Source organism: Triticum dicoccoides, chromosome 7B, assembly GCF_002162155.2.
Source record: "Triticum dicoccoides isolate Atlit2015 ecotype Zavitan chromosome 7B, WEW_v2.0, whole genome shotgun sequence".
In the NCBI taxonomy this organism is placed as follows: Eukaryota; Viridiplantae; Streptophyta; class Magnoliopsida; order Poales; family Poaceae; genus Triticum; species Triticum dicoccoides.
In genome coordinates this window covers 765240838-765258096 of record NC_041393.1, presented here as the reverse complement: position 1 = coordinate 765258096, position 17259 = coordinate 765240838, and positions in this window count along the sequence as shown.

Genomic DNA, 17259 nt, shown 5'->3' with positions numbered 1-17259 from the left:
CACAAGCTGATTCATGCAAAAGGAAAGAAGGAGATGGGAGGAAGACGATGTGCGCAAGTGTCGGGAGGGTGCTGCAGGGAGGTGACCTCGCCTATGATACGAGGGAAGCTTTTGCGGCTGAGGTAAGCGCTGGTTTTGCTGCAACGGGCAAGCATGTGGGGAGGAAGAAGACGAAAGCGAGGACCGTCCGCTTCAATCCTAGGTGTTGGCACACGCTAGTTCTAACGGTTAGCAGGCAGCTGGCCCAAATTTAGGCCGGCGCACCGGCACCTAGCACCCGCATAAAACTAAACCAAAATGATTATGCAAGAGTGTGGCATGTTGATATCATGATTAGTTAGGTAATATAAATAGACTAGGAATTATTCCAGCTTATTTTATACTTCAAATTGATCATGTACTCCTGTAGAATAGACTAGGAATTATTCGAGCTTGTTTTATACTCCAAGTTAATCATGCACATGTGGCTACATGGAACGTCCTGGGCGAGGACGTGTTGGATGTCCTGAGCTGGATTTGCTCTGCTTCAATGCTGCCCCGGGTGTGGCTTGTCCGTCCTTTTCCGGTCCTGCCCGTCCTGTGTTTGTATGCGTCCCGTGTCATGCTCGGTACACGCGCAACGCCATCGAATTCCATAAAGATCTACGTGCGTCTTCACCGATCAAAGCAACAGGCCGCCATAGCATAGCGTCGCCGGCCCACGGCTGAACCGCCCCGTGTGCTGCGTCGCTGCTTCGGGCAATAGCTTCTCGTACACGTTCCACGCCACTGCCCCGAGGCCGTCCCCATTGTCGCATCGACCCACGCATTATCACTGTGTAGCCCCTTCAGGCCGTAGAACTGCGGCACGCGATCCACGCCGCTGGACTTTCCCTGCCGCCGCCCCAACCCACGCGCTGCCGCTGCATTGTCCCTTCGGGTGGTAGTTCTACAGCACGCGGTTCACTCTGTTGTCCCCGTGCCTCGACTGCTACGTGGTATGCACTGCGCCGCCTCCCTAGGTGTTGGAATGCCACCGTCCGCACATGGTATTCGTCACGCTATCGGATTCTTCCTCGCCTACTTGGAGCACCATCGGCGCCGTGCCCCTACCGGCGACCGATGTGGCCCACACGGGTTGCCTCATATTCCGCCGCCTACTTTGTTGTCCACCTGATCGTCTTCATCTACCATTAACTCATCGCCAGTGTCACCGTCATCTTCCACGAGCACTTCATCTACTACGACTATAGCCATAAGCAGTCCTTGATCATGCTCATCGCTGTGGACGAGGTTGGCTTGCTCCTTCATGCCCTGCTGCTCTTTTTCTTTGATCCTAGATCGGCAATCCTTGTTACAATGTCCAGTTTTGCCGCAGTAATTACATTTGCCCTTTTTCTTCCAGCGAGAGCCACACGATCCAGCCGCGCCGCCGTTTCTTGGCGCTGGTTTGTCGCCTCCTGCCGGTTTTGGCTTTCTCAATGACCTACCTTTTCCGCCAACGCCCGAGGAATAACTGCCTCCGAAATGCTGCTCGCGCGCTGCCCATTCCTCTGCAGTGAGAAGGAGGCGACCGTCGGACTGATAGGCATCGTCGAGGTCGGAGTGGAACTTGATGGCTAGGGCCATCTGCCAGTACTTGCGCCGCACCACCCGGAGGAACTTCTGGACGGCTTTGTGTTCCGTTACTGGATCGCCATACAAATCCAGGTCAACTACCACGCAAGTGAGACACAGGGCAAAATCCTCAGGGACTCGCCGTCCTCGAACCAGAGATCTTCAAACTCCGGGCGGCACACGTGCGCCCTGGCCTCGCGCACGCGCTCACTCCCCATCTGGAGAGTCTTTACCGTGGCGGTGTCCTTGGCCGCCAGCACTCGCATCATCTTCGGCGACAGGCGGGTGAGGATGACGGAGAGGGCGCGCCGGTCCTCGCGCTCGTCCTCGGTATCGTCATTGACCGCACACCAGAGCCCAAACGGTTGCAGCTTGACCTACATGAAAAGTGACCACTCCATGTAGTTGGTGCGCGTGCATCGGCATCATGAGCTAGACTCTCCGCATGAGCTTAGCCGAGACTACAATTTCGAGCATGTGCTTAGCCGGAACTACACGATCTCGCCACTGCTGCAACCGCGGATCTCGTGGGCTCGGTTTCACGTTTTTTTAGTACCGCTGCCGTGGAAGCAACCGAGCCAGCTTAAATAGCCTGGTACTGCTCTCTCCATCGGCTTAGGAGGCAATCACGGATCAGCTGTAGCTAGCTTAGCTGGTCAGTCGGGTTTGCTGAGGCGCCGACGACCCAGAAATGAGCCAGCTTATACTAGAAGCGTTCACTGGCGTAGCTAACCAGTGATGTAAGTCTTTTTTATTTCTATTTTGTTCTTTATTACAACGAGATTGTTTTCCGAAAAACACACAAGTAATACGAAGAAAACTACAAGTACAAATTACATCTAGGTCCGTAGACCACTGTAACGTGTCCTCCTCATCGTCCCTCCCTCGTAAAAAGAAATTACATCTTCTTTCCGTGAAGTAAGTTTTTTTTCTTTATACTAAAAAACTGTCAAGTAATACAAACAAAACCATAAGTCGTTGCAAAATTGACACATTTTTTCCTTCATCATCACGGATTATGAATTGCAACTACAAATTAATTCTTATTCTCCTTTATTCTTTACAACTAGGCAATATCTGTCGCTACTCCTATCCAGTTGATGAAGGGATGCTGATAGTCTCGGCCTAATATCAAACAGACCTCGGAGCCAAACCTACCATCTAAGATCTGAGGTCCCAACCAGGACGCTTGCCGGGTATGGGGCACCCACCAGTCCGGCGCACTTCTCAACCAAGACGCCTGCCGGTTATGAGGCCGCCGCGGCCACATGCCATCAATCCATCTTCAGTGTTGTACTGCTGCATCAACCTTGCCCGGTCTAGCTGCCGTCGACGCCACCACGACACCAGACAGCGCCACCTCCCTGAGCGAGTCCATCTCCATGCAGCGGATGTCGATTCTTCAGGGCGCCATGCCACTGAGATCCGCCGCCAACCATGTGTAAGCTGAAGCACCGCTCCACCACAAAAGCCTACCACTGGTCTCTCTGCCCGTGAACACCTCCACGAATGACGCCCAACAGAGGGATACGACACCATAGCACCGCCGTCATCTGATCTACCGATATAGGGTTTCCCCCGGAGGTAGCATAGAGTGGCCTCGAACTTCTCCATGGCGACGCCTTCAAGAAGGGAACGACGCAAATAGCACAGCCACCGCTGGCCTTGGCAGCTAGCCGAAAGCAGGTTTTCACCCAGGTCTGTTCGATGATCCTCCCTCCAGCATCTCGTGCACGGACTACCGCCGTCTTTGCCGGGGACAGGACGAAGGGATCCAAGCCGCCGCTGCCTGACCGGCCATGGCACGACCATAGTGCCTACAGCCGGCGTTGTCATGCCCACCACGCTCGCCTGTAGATGCACACCGGAACCGCCGGCCCGCCCAAGCCCATCTAGGCAAGACCAGATCGTCGATCTAGGCCGCCACCATAGGGGTGACTCAGCCGCGGTGAGGTTGCACCTCCACTGACGCCGCCGTCACGCATGTCGTAGGGACCCCGCCTATCCTTGTTGCCAGCTCTCCGTCGAATGATGCGCCGCCGCTGCCCGGAAAAATCGCCACCACCGCGCAAGGGATAAGGCCCCGCCGTCGCCATCATAGGCCAGGCTCTTCTGGTGAGGCCTTAGGCAGCGGTTGGACGGAGGTGGCTAGGGGAGCGGGCCTAGGGCTGGCGGCGCGATCGCCCCCCGTGCCGCCTAGGGTTGGCGACGCGGGGGTGGGTCGACCTTTGGCAGGCCCTATCAATGGGCAAATGAAGTGCAGAGAAGTCTGCAAGAAGAATACTAACTTTGTTATCTACCTTGTTATTTCAAAAATTGAATACACGGGAAAGTGAAGTCTGATAATTTTTCTTGTGTCGACATCAAATCTTCACTTTGATTTTGACTACGGGTCTGACCACTTTAATACCATAACCCAAATTTAGGTTTGGTTTTCCTTTGTCAGTTCAAGAGATTGGCCCAAAGAAATGACTTTGAACTTTACAGGATATGATTTGTCTCTTTGTGGTGAGTCATGGAACCCTTTATATTTCTATCAATTTTTATCACAGAAGCTACCGCTGAAGATAATCAGATGTATGAAGAAACAGACCTACTAGGTATCTACATCCTCCCCTTCATTACTTCTATAGTCCTATCAATGGGCAAATGAAGTGCAGAGAAGTCTGCAACAAGATATTCGAATACTAACTTTGTTATCTACATTGTTATTTCAAAACTGTTGAATTCATGGGCAAATGAAGTCTAATAAATTTTCTTGCATCGACATCAAGTCTTCACTTTGATTTTGACTATGGGACTGACCACTTCAATACCATAACCCAAATTTAGGTTCGGTTTTGCTTTCTCGGTTCAAGAGAGTAGCCCAATGAAGTGGTTTTGAACTTTACAGGATATGATTTGTGCCTTTTGTGAGCATGGGACCCTTTACCTTTCTATTAATTTTTTCACAAAAGCTACCACTGATGACAATCAGATGTCTGAAGAAAGAGACCGATGGCCCTGCATGAGATAGTTATTTCCATTGTATTGTAGGCAAGACTGATGCCTTGATCAATGAAATGATGTGGTATCATAGAGTTAATTAAATGACCATGGTGTTAGGAATAAGCCACGGTGGGCATCGTCTGGCTAGTATCTGACCTGTGTGTGGCCTACCCATGCTCTGGGCATAGTCCGACCATTGTCTAGGCGGTGTACGTCCTGGTCTGTGTGTGCGCGTCGTGTGCGGACCAGACCGGGTCGGGTACGTAGCGGTTGTGTGTGAGTCCGTGCGTGTGTGTGAGTGGCCAGTCTGTTAGCGAGTGAGGGGGAGCGATGAGCAGGGTTCGTTGCAGGCTCGCCGCGACCTGGACATGTTCGTGCATGTCGTGGGCGCGGAAAGAGCGGGCATGACCTGGTGCTCCGCGTATGGGAGATCGCGGGTGCGGGCCCTGGAGTGTCTCAAGTATAAAACCCCCCGCGTACGTTGTAACAGTGTGGCCAGAGTTCATGCTCAAGGAAAAGTGTTGTTCGTGCGGCGGCGTACGTGCTCCAGAAAACATCTGAGTCCACCTTATGCTCCCTCCTTCCTTCTTCCTCCCTTCGTTCTGTATCCGAGAGAGGTGTGAAGAGAGAGAGAGAGAGAGAGAGAGAGAGAGAGAGAGAGAGAGAGAGAGAGAGAGAGATGCAGTGAGTCTATGAAAAGGGTTTGGCTCCAACAATTGGCATCAAAGCTTCGGTTCGAGAGTTTGTGGCGCTTGTTCCGCACGGTGGCGGTCTTGGCAGTTTCTTGCTGCCGATCCCGTCGTTGACGACACAAACTACATTTCCTGGGTGATCAAGGTGAACCGCTCCTTGATGCCCCGGGGCTGTGGTGTGCAGTGGCTCCAGCGGAAGTCACGGCGGTGGACGCCGGCAAGAGCAAGACGGTGAGAGCAAGGCTGCTCGGACTACTGTAGGAGGAGGTGCTGCTCCAGGTGTCGACGAAGCCCACCGCGAAGGAGGTATGAGACTCCCTCAAGGCGCGCTTCATCGGCGCCGTTCGGGTACGGGCGGCCTGGCTCTCGTCGCTCTGCGGTGAGTTTGATCGGCTGTGGATGGCGGACGACGAGGACTTGACAGCTTCGCTGGGAAGCTCGATACCATGACGGCTCGATACGCACGCCTGGGGGAGGTGCTCGATCACGCCAAACTCATGAGGAAGCTGCTGGACGCGCCTGTACCCCGCCGTCACCCGCCGTCATCTGATCTACTGATCTAGGGTTTCCCCCGGAGGTAGCATAGAGTGGCCTTGAACTTCTCCATGGCAATGCCTTCAAGAAGGGAACGACGCAGAGAGCGCCGCCACCGCGAGCCTTGGCAGCTAGCCGAAAGCAGGTTTTCACCCAGATCTGTTCGATGATCCTCCCTCCAGCATCTCATGCACGGACTACCGCCGTTTCCGCCGGGGACTGGACGAAGGGATCCCGGCCGCCGCCGCCTCACCGGCCATGGCACCATCATGGTGCCTACAGCCGGCGCTGTCAGGCCCACCACGCTCTCCTGTAGATGCACACCGGAACCGCCAGCCTACCCAAGCCCATCTGGGCAAGACCAGATCTGCGATCTTGGCTGCCGCCATAGGGACGACTCCGCCGCGAGGAGGTTGCACCTCCACTGACGCCGCTGTCACGCATGTCGTAGGGACCCCGCCTATCCTTGTTGCCAGACCACTCCCGAATGATGCGCCGCCGCTGCTTGGAAAAATCCCCACCACCGTGCGAGGGATAAGACTCCGCCGCCGCCATCATAGGCCAGGCTCTTCCGGTGAGGCCACATGCAGCGGCTGGACGGAGGAGGCGACGGGAGGGGGCCTAGGGCTGGCGGCGCGATCGCCCCCCGTGTCACCTAGGGTTGGCGACGCGGTGGTGGGTCGACCTTGGACAGGCCCTATCAATGGGAAAATTAAGTGCAGAGAAGTCTGCAAGAAGAATACTAACTTTGTTATCTACCTTGTTATTTCAGTAATTGAATACACGGGAAAGAGATTTCTGATAATTTTTCTTGTGTCGACATCAAATCTTCACTTCGATTTTGACTACGGGTTTGACCACTTCAATGCCATAACAAAAATTTAGGTTTGGTTTTCCTTTGTCAGTTCAAGAGATTGGCCCGAAGAACTGACTTTGAATTTTACACGATATGATTTGTCTCTTTGTGGTGAGTCGTGGAACCCTTTATATTTCTATCAATTTTTTCACATAAGCTACCGCTGATGAGAATCAGATGTATGAAGAAAGAGACCTACTAGGTATCTACATCCTCCCCTTCATTACTTCTATAGTCCTATCAATGGGCAAATGAAGTGCTGAGAAGTCTGCAACAAGATATACGAATACTAACTTTGTTATCTACATTGTTATTTCAAAACTGTTGATTTCATGGGCAAATGAAGTCTAATAAATTTTCTTGAATCGACATCAAGTCTTCACTTTGGTTTTGACTATGGGACTGACCACTTCAATACCATAACCCAAATATAGGTTCGGTTTTGTTTTCTTGGTTCAAGAGAGTAGCCCAAAGAAGTGGTTTTGAACTTACATGATATGATTTGTGTCTTTTGTGAGTCATGGGACCCTTTACCTTTCTATTAATTTTTTCACAAAAGCTACGGCTGATGACAATCAGATGTCTGAAGAAAGAGACCAATGGCCCTGCATGAGATAGTTATTTCCATTGTATTGTAGGCAAGACTGATGCCTTGATCAATGAAATGATGTGGTATCATAGAGTTAATTAAATGACCATGGTGTTAGGAATAAGCCATGGTGGGCATCGTCTGGCTAGTATCTGACCTGTGTGTGGCCTACCCATGCTCTGGACATAGTCCGACCATTGTCTAGGCGGTGTACGTCCTGGTCTGTGTGTGCGCGTCGTGCACGGACCAGACCGCGTTGGGTACGTAGCGGCTGTGTGTGAGTCCGTGCGTGTGAGTGGCCAGTCTGTTGGCGAGTGAGGGGAAGCAATCAGCATGGTTCGTTGCGCGCTCGCCGCGACCTAGACATGTTCGTGCATGTCGTGGGCACGAAAAGAGCGGGCAGGACCTGGTGCTCCGCGTATGGGAGATCGTGGGTGCGTGCCCTGGAGTGTCTGACGTATAAAACCCCCCGTGTACGTTGTAACAGTGTGGCCGGAGTTCATGCTCAAGCAAAAGTGCCGTTCGTACGGCGGCGTACGTGCTCCAAAAAACATCTGAGTCCACCTGGTGCTCCCTCCTTCCTTCTTCCTCCCTTCGTTCTGTATCCGAGAGAGGTCTGCAGAGAGAGAGAGATAGAGAGAGAGAGAGAGAGAGCCTATGGAAAGGGTTTGGCTCCAACAATTGGCATCAAAGCTTCGGTTCGAGAGTTCGTGGCGCTTGTTCCGCACGGTGGTGGTGGTGGCAGTTTCACACTGCCGGTCCCGCCGTTGACGACACAAACTACATTTCATGGGTGATCAAGGTGGACCCCTCCTTGATGCCCCGGGGCTATGGTGTGCAGTGGCTCCAGCGGAAGTCACGGCGGTGGACGCCGGCAAGAGCAAGACAGTGAGTGCAATGCTGCTCGGAGCGCTGTCGGAGGAGGTGCTGCTCCCGGTGTCGACAAAGCCCACCACAAAGGAGGTATGAGACTCCCTCAAGGCGTGCTTTGTCGGCGCCGATCGGGTGCGGGCGGCTCGGCTCGCGTCGCTCTGCGGTGAGTTTGATCGGCTGCGGATGGCGGACGACGAGGACTTGGACAGCTTCGCTGGGAAGCTCGACACCATGATGGCTCGATACGCACGCCTGGGGGAGGTGCTCGATCACACCAAACTCATGAAGAAGCTGCTGGACGCGCCTATACGCCGCCGTCGCCCGCCGTCATCTGATCTACTGATCTAGGGTTTCCCCCGGAGGTAGCATAGAGTGGCCTTGGACTTCTTCATGGCGATGCCTTCAAGAAGGGAACAACGCAGATAGCGCCGCCACCGCCGGCCTTGGCAGCTAGCCGAAAGCTGGTTTTCACCCAGATCTGTTCGATGATCCTCCCTCCAGCATCTCGTGCACGGACTACCGCCGTCTCCGCCGGGGACTGGACGAAGGGATCCAGTGTGTTCTTACAGTTGCAATTTATTTTGCATACTACTCATTATCACGTATGAATGAATCTCACATATAAATATGAATATTTGCATAAAATACCCGCTCAAAAGCATTTGCTTCAGCAACAGGTACCCCATACCGAAATTCCGGCCTGCCCCTGAAACACATGTCAGATAGCCAGTTCAAGATGAACTACCCTAGTCCCAAAAGTTAACAAAAAATGAATGCAGAACATAAAAAAAATTACTTGCACCCGTCACATAAACAAAAAGAAAACTATTGCCGTACTAATCAACAATCAATAAGACAATAGCAAGAATAAAAATGTGCGATACACAAATTGTGAAAGCAAAGATAAAAAAAAAGGTAACACGTATCCAACATGCTATTCAGGCAGGAGTTACTTACCAATATAAATAATTGATTGAATAAAAACACTGTTCCTTAACATACCAACAAAATGACAAGAACAACATCCATAGGTAGAGCCACAGGACCACTACACCAGGAATTTTATCTTGTACAGTCCGAAGAACTGAACCTGGCAGGTTGGGAAAATTGTCAGATTCCATGGGTTGGAGCAATACATCTGCCACATCTCTGGATCCACCGATGGTCGAACTAGATCACCAAGGCGAAGAAACCCACTTTTTTTTCCTAGCCCGACAATGTGTTGCAAGGATTAGAAGCGACGTTGATTGAGACATCGAGGACACATAGCTTCATGAGGAACTCTCCAAATGACTTGTCTAGCATAGTGGGCAACATCAAGGGCTACACCAGAAACTTCAAAATAAATGAGATTTTGGCACGGTGCACATATATTGGCTTGGAACATAAAGAGGATGCTTTGCCAAGATGGTTGAAGGTAGTAGTTGGCCCAAAGTCGCGTTAGACTATGTAGAGTTGTGCCAAAATTCGATCATGGATCATGCCGACAAGAATGGATGGTGAATCCTACAGTACTTAAGTCATGAGATTAGCGTTGGCTAGACTGAGAGAGAGAGAGAGAGAGAGAGAGAGAGAGAGAGAGAGAAAGAGAGAGAGAGAGAGAGGGAGAGAGAGATGTTGATGGGGATGACGGGTACGGTTAGAAAACCCCAATTGGTAGGTGGACCTATCCAAATAAGGTAGGGGTTTGGGGGCTGTGCTGGGCTAAGCTAGGGAGGTCTAGATGGGCTAGGGGCTACCTTGTGCTTTAGAAGAGAAAGAAAAGGCACACGGGAGCTGTATTTGTGAAATTCGCTTCATTATTTAACCGACTATTATTTGTTCGATCAGTCGAGTATGAAATGAATGCGGAATTGGAGGAAATTTCATGTGGGGCGTTGGAATACTATAGCAAGATTGCACGCAAACTTTTGACTTATTTGGACATCATTTGGCACCTGTTTATAAAAAGAAATTTTTATCAAACAAAAAGGGATTAAATTGTGAGTCTGTGATACTGGAGGTGTAAAATTATGAATCCACACATGGGGCTTCATAATGATATAGCACGACCATGTGCAAGTGCCATGCCGCTAGTATTTTGACTAGTGTCACACCACTAAGGATCGGTGATGAATAATATTGTCTATATATAGCATCATAATCTGACAAAGCTATTGGCCAATCTTCGCATAAAAACTATCCAACTTTCATTCATTGTTCATTACAAAATAAATGGCATATTCCGTTGTAAGGAGAACTAAAGATGTGTAAATAACATCTCAGCAAGAAACATGAAATAAATAGACCAATAAAAAATCTTGGATATTAATATAATAATCAATTGTAGTAAAACATGATATTGTTCTAGTGCGCATTGTTGTAAACTAAAAATCAAACATGTTAAAGACATTTCTAAGATTTATTCTTCATGCCGACAGAACATCATGTTGCTCAGGACGATCCATATTCTCCTCTAACTAGACCACTCAAACAGCTACCGGTTGCCACCACGTTGGTCCCACGACTACGAGCAGGTACACAGACACACTAATGGAAGCAAAAATGTAGTGTTCAATATTTATCGCACTTGCTTCTGAGTAGATGAAAGACATGTTCAATGAAGTATGTGATGGTTGGCTGCGAGGATGTCTCTGCGAGCTGTAATACCAATCTCAGCCATACTAACCATCATATTCAAGCACCGCATTACTGCCTCATTTATGTCCACTCGAGGACGGCCCCATGCAGTGCCTCTAGAGGGTTTATGCGACTCAAAACTGGCGCCTGCAAGAAGCGTATGCCCATGAGGGCGACCGAGGTCAATGACCATCGGCTCGATACATTGCACAAATCTGGTGACTACAAGAAGAGTACGGGTGGAGTCAATCATCGCGGTAGCCCATTGGGTCTTTGCGCCATACAAATTGGTTGCTATAAAAGCACGCATGTGGATGCACCTATAATGAAAAATAATCGGATCCTTGCTCTGCATATTTCCAGGACCTTTTTGGTAGGGACTACTCAATTACTCTATTGAATGGTTGCCATTAATGATGAGCTTTGGGTGCATCATCCAGCTACATTTGCATGGATATACGGATGCTAGGCCAGCTAGCTACATGAGCAATTTTTTGTCCTAAAGAAAGAAAAACTAATAAAAAAATAAAATAAAAACTCATCCGGCATTTATTATCCGTTGTTGGTCGCTTACTAGATAAATATGACCAAATATATTATATCTACATCACTATGTTGTATCTTTGACACGTTGCAATAAGCCAAGTCCATGTATACCACGTTGGGGCCACACCTCTTGTCAACCGAAGAAAATATCAATTCCGGTTGAGCCGTGCAGTAGTTAGACTCCGTACGACTTGCGTTACGTAAACCAGGACGCAAGGCGGCCGTTCCTTTTTAATAAATAGCTAGTCTAGATTAGGGTTTAGACTCGGGTTTTCTTTAGAGAAGTTTAGCTATTACTATTTTTATTTGTCTTCGCTCGTAGTGGCTAGTGTGACCGTCAAGACATCCTATCGGAACCCCATCTTGTGAGATTACTAGATTGTACTTACATTGATAAGCATAGTGCCCTTCTACAATCCTTGCGCAGTTCAAAGTACTCATCGCAAGTAATTGGTGCCCATTCAATTATTAGTGCTATCAGTTCTTTTATAGATTTTAGATTTTCCTGAAAGACATCTCAGAAGACATGATAAGAAGATTTTTGCAACATATAAAGTGAACTAAATGTGAATGGCAAAGTAATAGCCAATAGCTATACTCCTAGTAAAAGCTTGATGGCCTGCAAGTGCAAAGAGCAATGTAGCAACTTCTGGATAAGTAAGGTTTGTCAATTCCACAAGCAGCAAATAGGATGGTACACAAGTATGCTAACACCCAAAAGGGAGTTAAATAGCTCACTTAACTAAGTTTCTAGGAGAGGAGAAAGGAGGAATTAAACTAAACTAGAGAGAACGAAAAATAAATACTAAACTAAATAGAGGAATTAAATTAAGAGAAGTATGTGATGTTTTAGATGAGAAGACCGGCATCTATGTACGGCCTCGTTACGCTCAGGCACGGAATGGATTTCAGCTTTACGACTATGCCATTGTGGCTAAGTCAGTACCTGCATTATAGGATACGGTGGTCTACTTCCATTGGGCGGTCCCTCACATAACATTATCTCTCAAGATGTGCTATGTTGAGATAACTCATTCATGCTACTTCTTGTCACATACCTGCAGATACTAGCAAATATATTAAGGTCATTGGGGTCATGAGGACCGGATGAAATCATTTAGTTCTATGGACAACCGTGGTCCTAGAATAATCGTGTTCCCCTTCAGATATTTGCGCCTGACACATCGTAGCACTACTAGGAAAAGGGCTATAGATAGGACTGATTCTAATGGCGCACCAGGTAAGTAGTGCGCCAGTACTATATACTAATGGCGCTCCGGTTGCTCGTGCGCCATTAGTATGAAAGACACTAATGGCGCACCGTGCTCAGGGTGCGCCACTACTATTGATTTTTTTCCCATTTTTCCATACAAACTAATGGCGCAGGGTGACAAAGTGCGCCATTACTAGTTAGAACTAGTAATGGCGCATGACCAAGACAGTGCGCCATTAGTATATTTTTTTTTTACTTTTTTGCAAACCTACTAATGGCGCACTGTGCCAAAGTGCGCCATTACTAGTTTAAACTACTAATGGCGCACTTTTCCACAGTGCGCCATTAGTATACATATGTTTTTTTACTTTTGTGCAAAAAGTACTAATGGCGCACCACCAGCCGGTGCGCCATTAGTAACCAGGGTTACTAATGGCGCATTTTGTGGTGGTGCGCCATTAGTAACCTGGGACCAACAAGATATTTTGGACAGCCCACCTACTCACTCACTTTCCCCACTTCATTCTCTCCACCTCCTCCTCCAAGCTTGTCTCGGCTGCCTCCTCCTCCTCACCTCATTTCCACCATAGATTCATCAAAATTAAGTGGTGAAATTACCTTTTTTGATAGGTAAGTAAGGGGAAAGCTATTTTCATGATGTAGATCTACTTTTTTTCTCCCTAGCTCGCTCCAACAACGTGCACATGCACTTTTTGTGGCCTAGCTAGATCTATGTATGTTTGTGGTGTTGCTTGTGTTTGTGGTGTTGCATATATGTTTGTGTTTGCAGGTACCGGTATTTGAAATGCGATAGTTGCCAATATTTTGCCGGAATGTTGATTCATTTCCGTTTCGGCGAGAATTTTGGCACTATGCATTCTTTTTGGTCCTATTTTTAGGCAAGGTCATGCCAAATTTTTTCTTGGTTCTAAAATATCATTTTGCTCTACCCCGCAGGCGACCATGGTCCGCACGATGACCGAAGGCATCGTGAATAGGTTTTTGAGCTCCGCGAAGGCCGAGATGCTTCAAAAGAACGAGACAGAGATAAGATGTCCATCTCGAAGATGCAAGCTGGAGAGCCTTATTGCGGACCCGGATTCCGGGCAGGTGCGGGACCACCTGCTCTTGCGTGGTTTCATGGATGGCTATCAGTGGCAAGGTGATGAAGATGACTATGAAGTCGTCCATGGGGTCCGGGCAAGAAATGAGGAAGGGCAACAAGACAACCACCGCGGCGAGGGCGGGCAGACGAAGAATCTCTAGGACATGATCACGACGGTGATGATGTACACAATCATCATGTAGAAGATGTCGTACATGATGATGAGGAAGATCAAGACGAAGGGCATGATCATGAAGATGAAGATGCCGGAGCAGACGATGATGGAGGCTGGGTGCAGGACCCTCATATTCAAGAGCTGCTTCGCAAGTAGACGGATAACGCAAGAGCTGCCGCCCGAGAGAAAGCCAAGCTGGATCAACTGGAGATAGACGCGGTTACTCCATTGTATGAAGGATGCAGGCCTGAGGATACTCGCCTGAAAGTAACGCTCATGGCTCTGGAGATGAAGGTAAAACATAAAATGACTGACGCATGCTTCGACGAGAACATGTCATTCTGGCACGAACGTCTTCCCAAGGGGAACAAGTGCCCGACCAGTTTCGAGGAGGCGAAGAAAATCGTGTGTCCTTTGGATTTACCGCACGTGAAATACCATGTGTGCATGAACAATTGCATCATTTATCGGGACGAGCACGCGGAGTCTACCATATGTCCGGTGTGCGGCGTCACTCGATACAAGAAGAGGAAGAAAGCTCCTCGAAAATCGGTGTGGTACTTTCCGATCACTCCTCGTCTGCAGCGGTATTTCGCGGACCCTAAGGTAACAAAGCTCCTGCGTTGGCACGCGGATAGGGAGGAGAAGAAGCGGGAAGATGACGGAAATGATCCGGAGATAAATAAAAAAGACAAGATGCTGAGTCACCCTAAGGATGCGAGCCAGTGGCAAGCGTTGAACTTCGAATACCCAGAATTTGGGAAGGATCCAAGGAACATCGTGCTGGGCGCGAGCACCGATGGAGTCAATCCGTTTGGCAGCCAGAGAAGCACACATAGCACCTGGCCTGTGTTTGTGTGGATGTACAACCTTCCCCCCTGGTTGTGCATGAAGAGGAAGTACATTCACATGAGTATGCTAATTGAAGGGCCGAAACAACCAGGGAACGACATCAATCTGTATCTGCGGCTGCTGAAGGAGGAGCTAGACACGCTGTGGAAAACGCCAGCCAATACGTGGGACGCCGCAGAGAAAGAATATTTCCCTATGAGAGCCGCACTGCTCACGACGGTGCACGACTATCTTGGTTACGAATATCTCGCGGGGCAGGTAGTCCACGGATTTTCTGGATGCGTAAGGTGCATGGATGACACAACGTATCGCCACCTAGATAGAGATCCCGGGTCTTCGAAAACCGTGTTCATGGGACATCGAAGGTGGCTTCGCGACAATGACCCGTGGAGGAAACGCAAGGATCTGTTCGATGGTGAAACCGAACCCCGAAAACGCCCGTGTACGAGGAGCGGCGAGGAAATAGACGAGCTGTTGAAAAATTGGAAAGACTGCCCACTGCCGGGAAAGAAGCAAAAGGCTCCAGAGCCGGGAAAGAAGCGAAAGGCGCCAGAGCCGCTGCTGAAGGTATGGAAAACGAGGTCTGTTTTCTAGGACTTGCCGTACTGGAAGATCCACCGTGTGCCTCACAGCCTTGATGTCATGCATATCACGAAGAACGTGTGCGAGAGTCTGCTTGGTACCCTGCTCAACATGCCAGAGAGGACCAAAGATGGGCCGAAAGCAAGGGCAGACTTGAAATCAATGGGCATCAGGCAGGAGCTTCACGCTAATGATGATGATGATGATGATGAGGCGAAGCAGGACACAGAAAGTCGTCGCAAAGGCAAAAAGGCCAAGAAGACCGGAATGACTACCCTCCCGCGTGCTTCACTCTAAGTCAGGAGGAGATCAAGCAGTTTTTCACCTACCTCCTAGGAGTAAAACTTCCTTACGGTAACGCGGGGAAGATAAGCAGATACCTAGACCCAGCGAAGCAGAAGTTCAGCGGGATGAAGTCTCACGACTGTCACGTGCTGATGACGCAGATACTTCCAGTTGCAATCCGTGGGATCATGGACGCGCACGTCCATGAAACGCTATTTGGCCTATGCAACTTTTTCGACGTCATCTCTCGGAAGTCGATTGGCGTGAGGCAACTCAGAAGGCTACAGGAAGAGATCGTGGTGATACTATGCGAGCTTGAGATGTACTTTCCGCCCGGATTTTTTGACGTTATGGTGCATCTGCTGGTCCATATCGTGGAGGATATCATCCAACTCGGGCCGACGTTCCTGCACAACATGATGCCATTCGAAAGGATGAATGGTGTCATCAAAGGATACGTTCAGAACATGTCACGTCCAGAGGGAAGTATAGCCAGGGGCTTTCGGACCGAAGAGTGCATCTCCTACTGCACGAATTATCTAGGCATCGAGAATCCCGTTGGTCTGCCCGTCAACAGGCACCTCGGCAGGCTCGCTGGATGGGGTCACCGTGAGGGTCGCCGTGAAATGCATGTCGACTTCGAGGGTCGACTTGCCGACTTTGAAAGAGCAAACCTAGTCGCGCTACAACACATAGACGTGGTCGATCCTTGGGTGGTAGAGCACAAAACCTTTATTGAGAAGACGTACAATGACCGAGGCCAACAGAGGACGGACGGAGATATACTCAGAGAGCACAACTCATGTTTCACGCGTTGGTTCAAGCAGAAGCTTCTGTCGTACCCTTTACATGAAGATTCTTCCGTGGAAGAACAACTCATATTCGCCTTGTCACAGGGCGCCGAGCACAACCTGATGACCTATGAGGCGTACGATATCAACGGCTACACATTCTACACCGAGGACAAGGACATGAAGAGCGATGGTTATCAGAACTCCGGGGTAACGATGGAATCCTACACCGGTAAGGACAAGGACAGATACTACGGAAGGATCGAGAAGATCTGGGAGCTGAGCTACGCTGGAGAGAAGGTGCCGATGTTCCGTGTCAGATGGGCCAAGAGCATCCTAAAAGAAGACCGATATTTCACCACCATGGTTATACCCGAAGCCAAATCCAAGACCGCGGGCGCAAACGTCACCGCGAAAAATGAGCCATGGGTACTGGCTTCCCAAGTGGACCAATGCTTCTTCATTACTGACCCGCCAAAGCCCAGTCGTGTTGTCGTGAGGAGAGGCAAAAGGAAGATCATAGGAATGGATGGAGTAGCCAATGAGCAAGACTTCGACAAGTACGGCGACCCGAAGGACGAACATGACGACGACGATGAAGTAGCAGCACACACCACAAGAAGAAACAGGACCACCCTACCTAAAGGACGTCCGTTCCACAGAAGAACTCCATTTGCGAAAAAGAAGGGCAAGAAGATTGTGAACAGATAGCTAGCTAAGATCGATTGTATTTAAATCGTAGTCTTCATTTCTCGATTGTATTTCATGGGCACTTTTTGATATCATGAATATTTTTAAATTTCATGGGCACTTTTTGAATTCATGAGGACACTTGATCTCGATCCCCCTCCATCTCGATCTCGATCCCACCCGCACCCTCCGCCGCTAGCTCCACCGTCGCCGACGACCCACCGCAACCCTCCCCCGCTCCACCGCCGCCGACGACCCACCGCAACCCTCCCC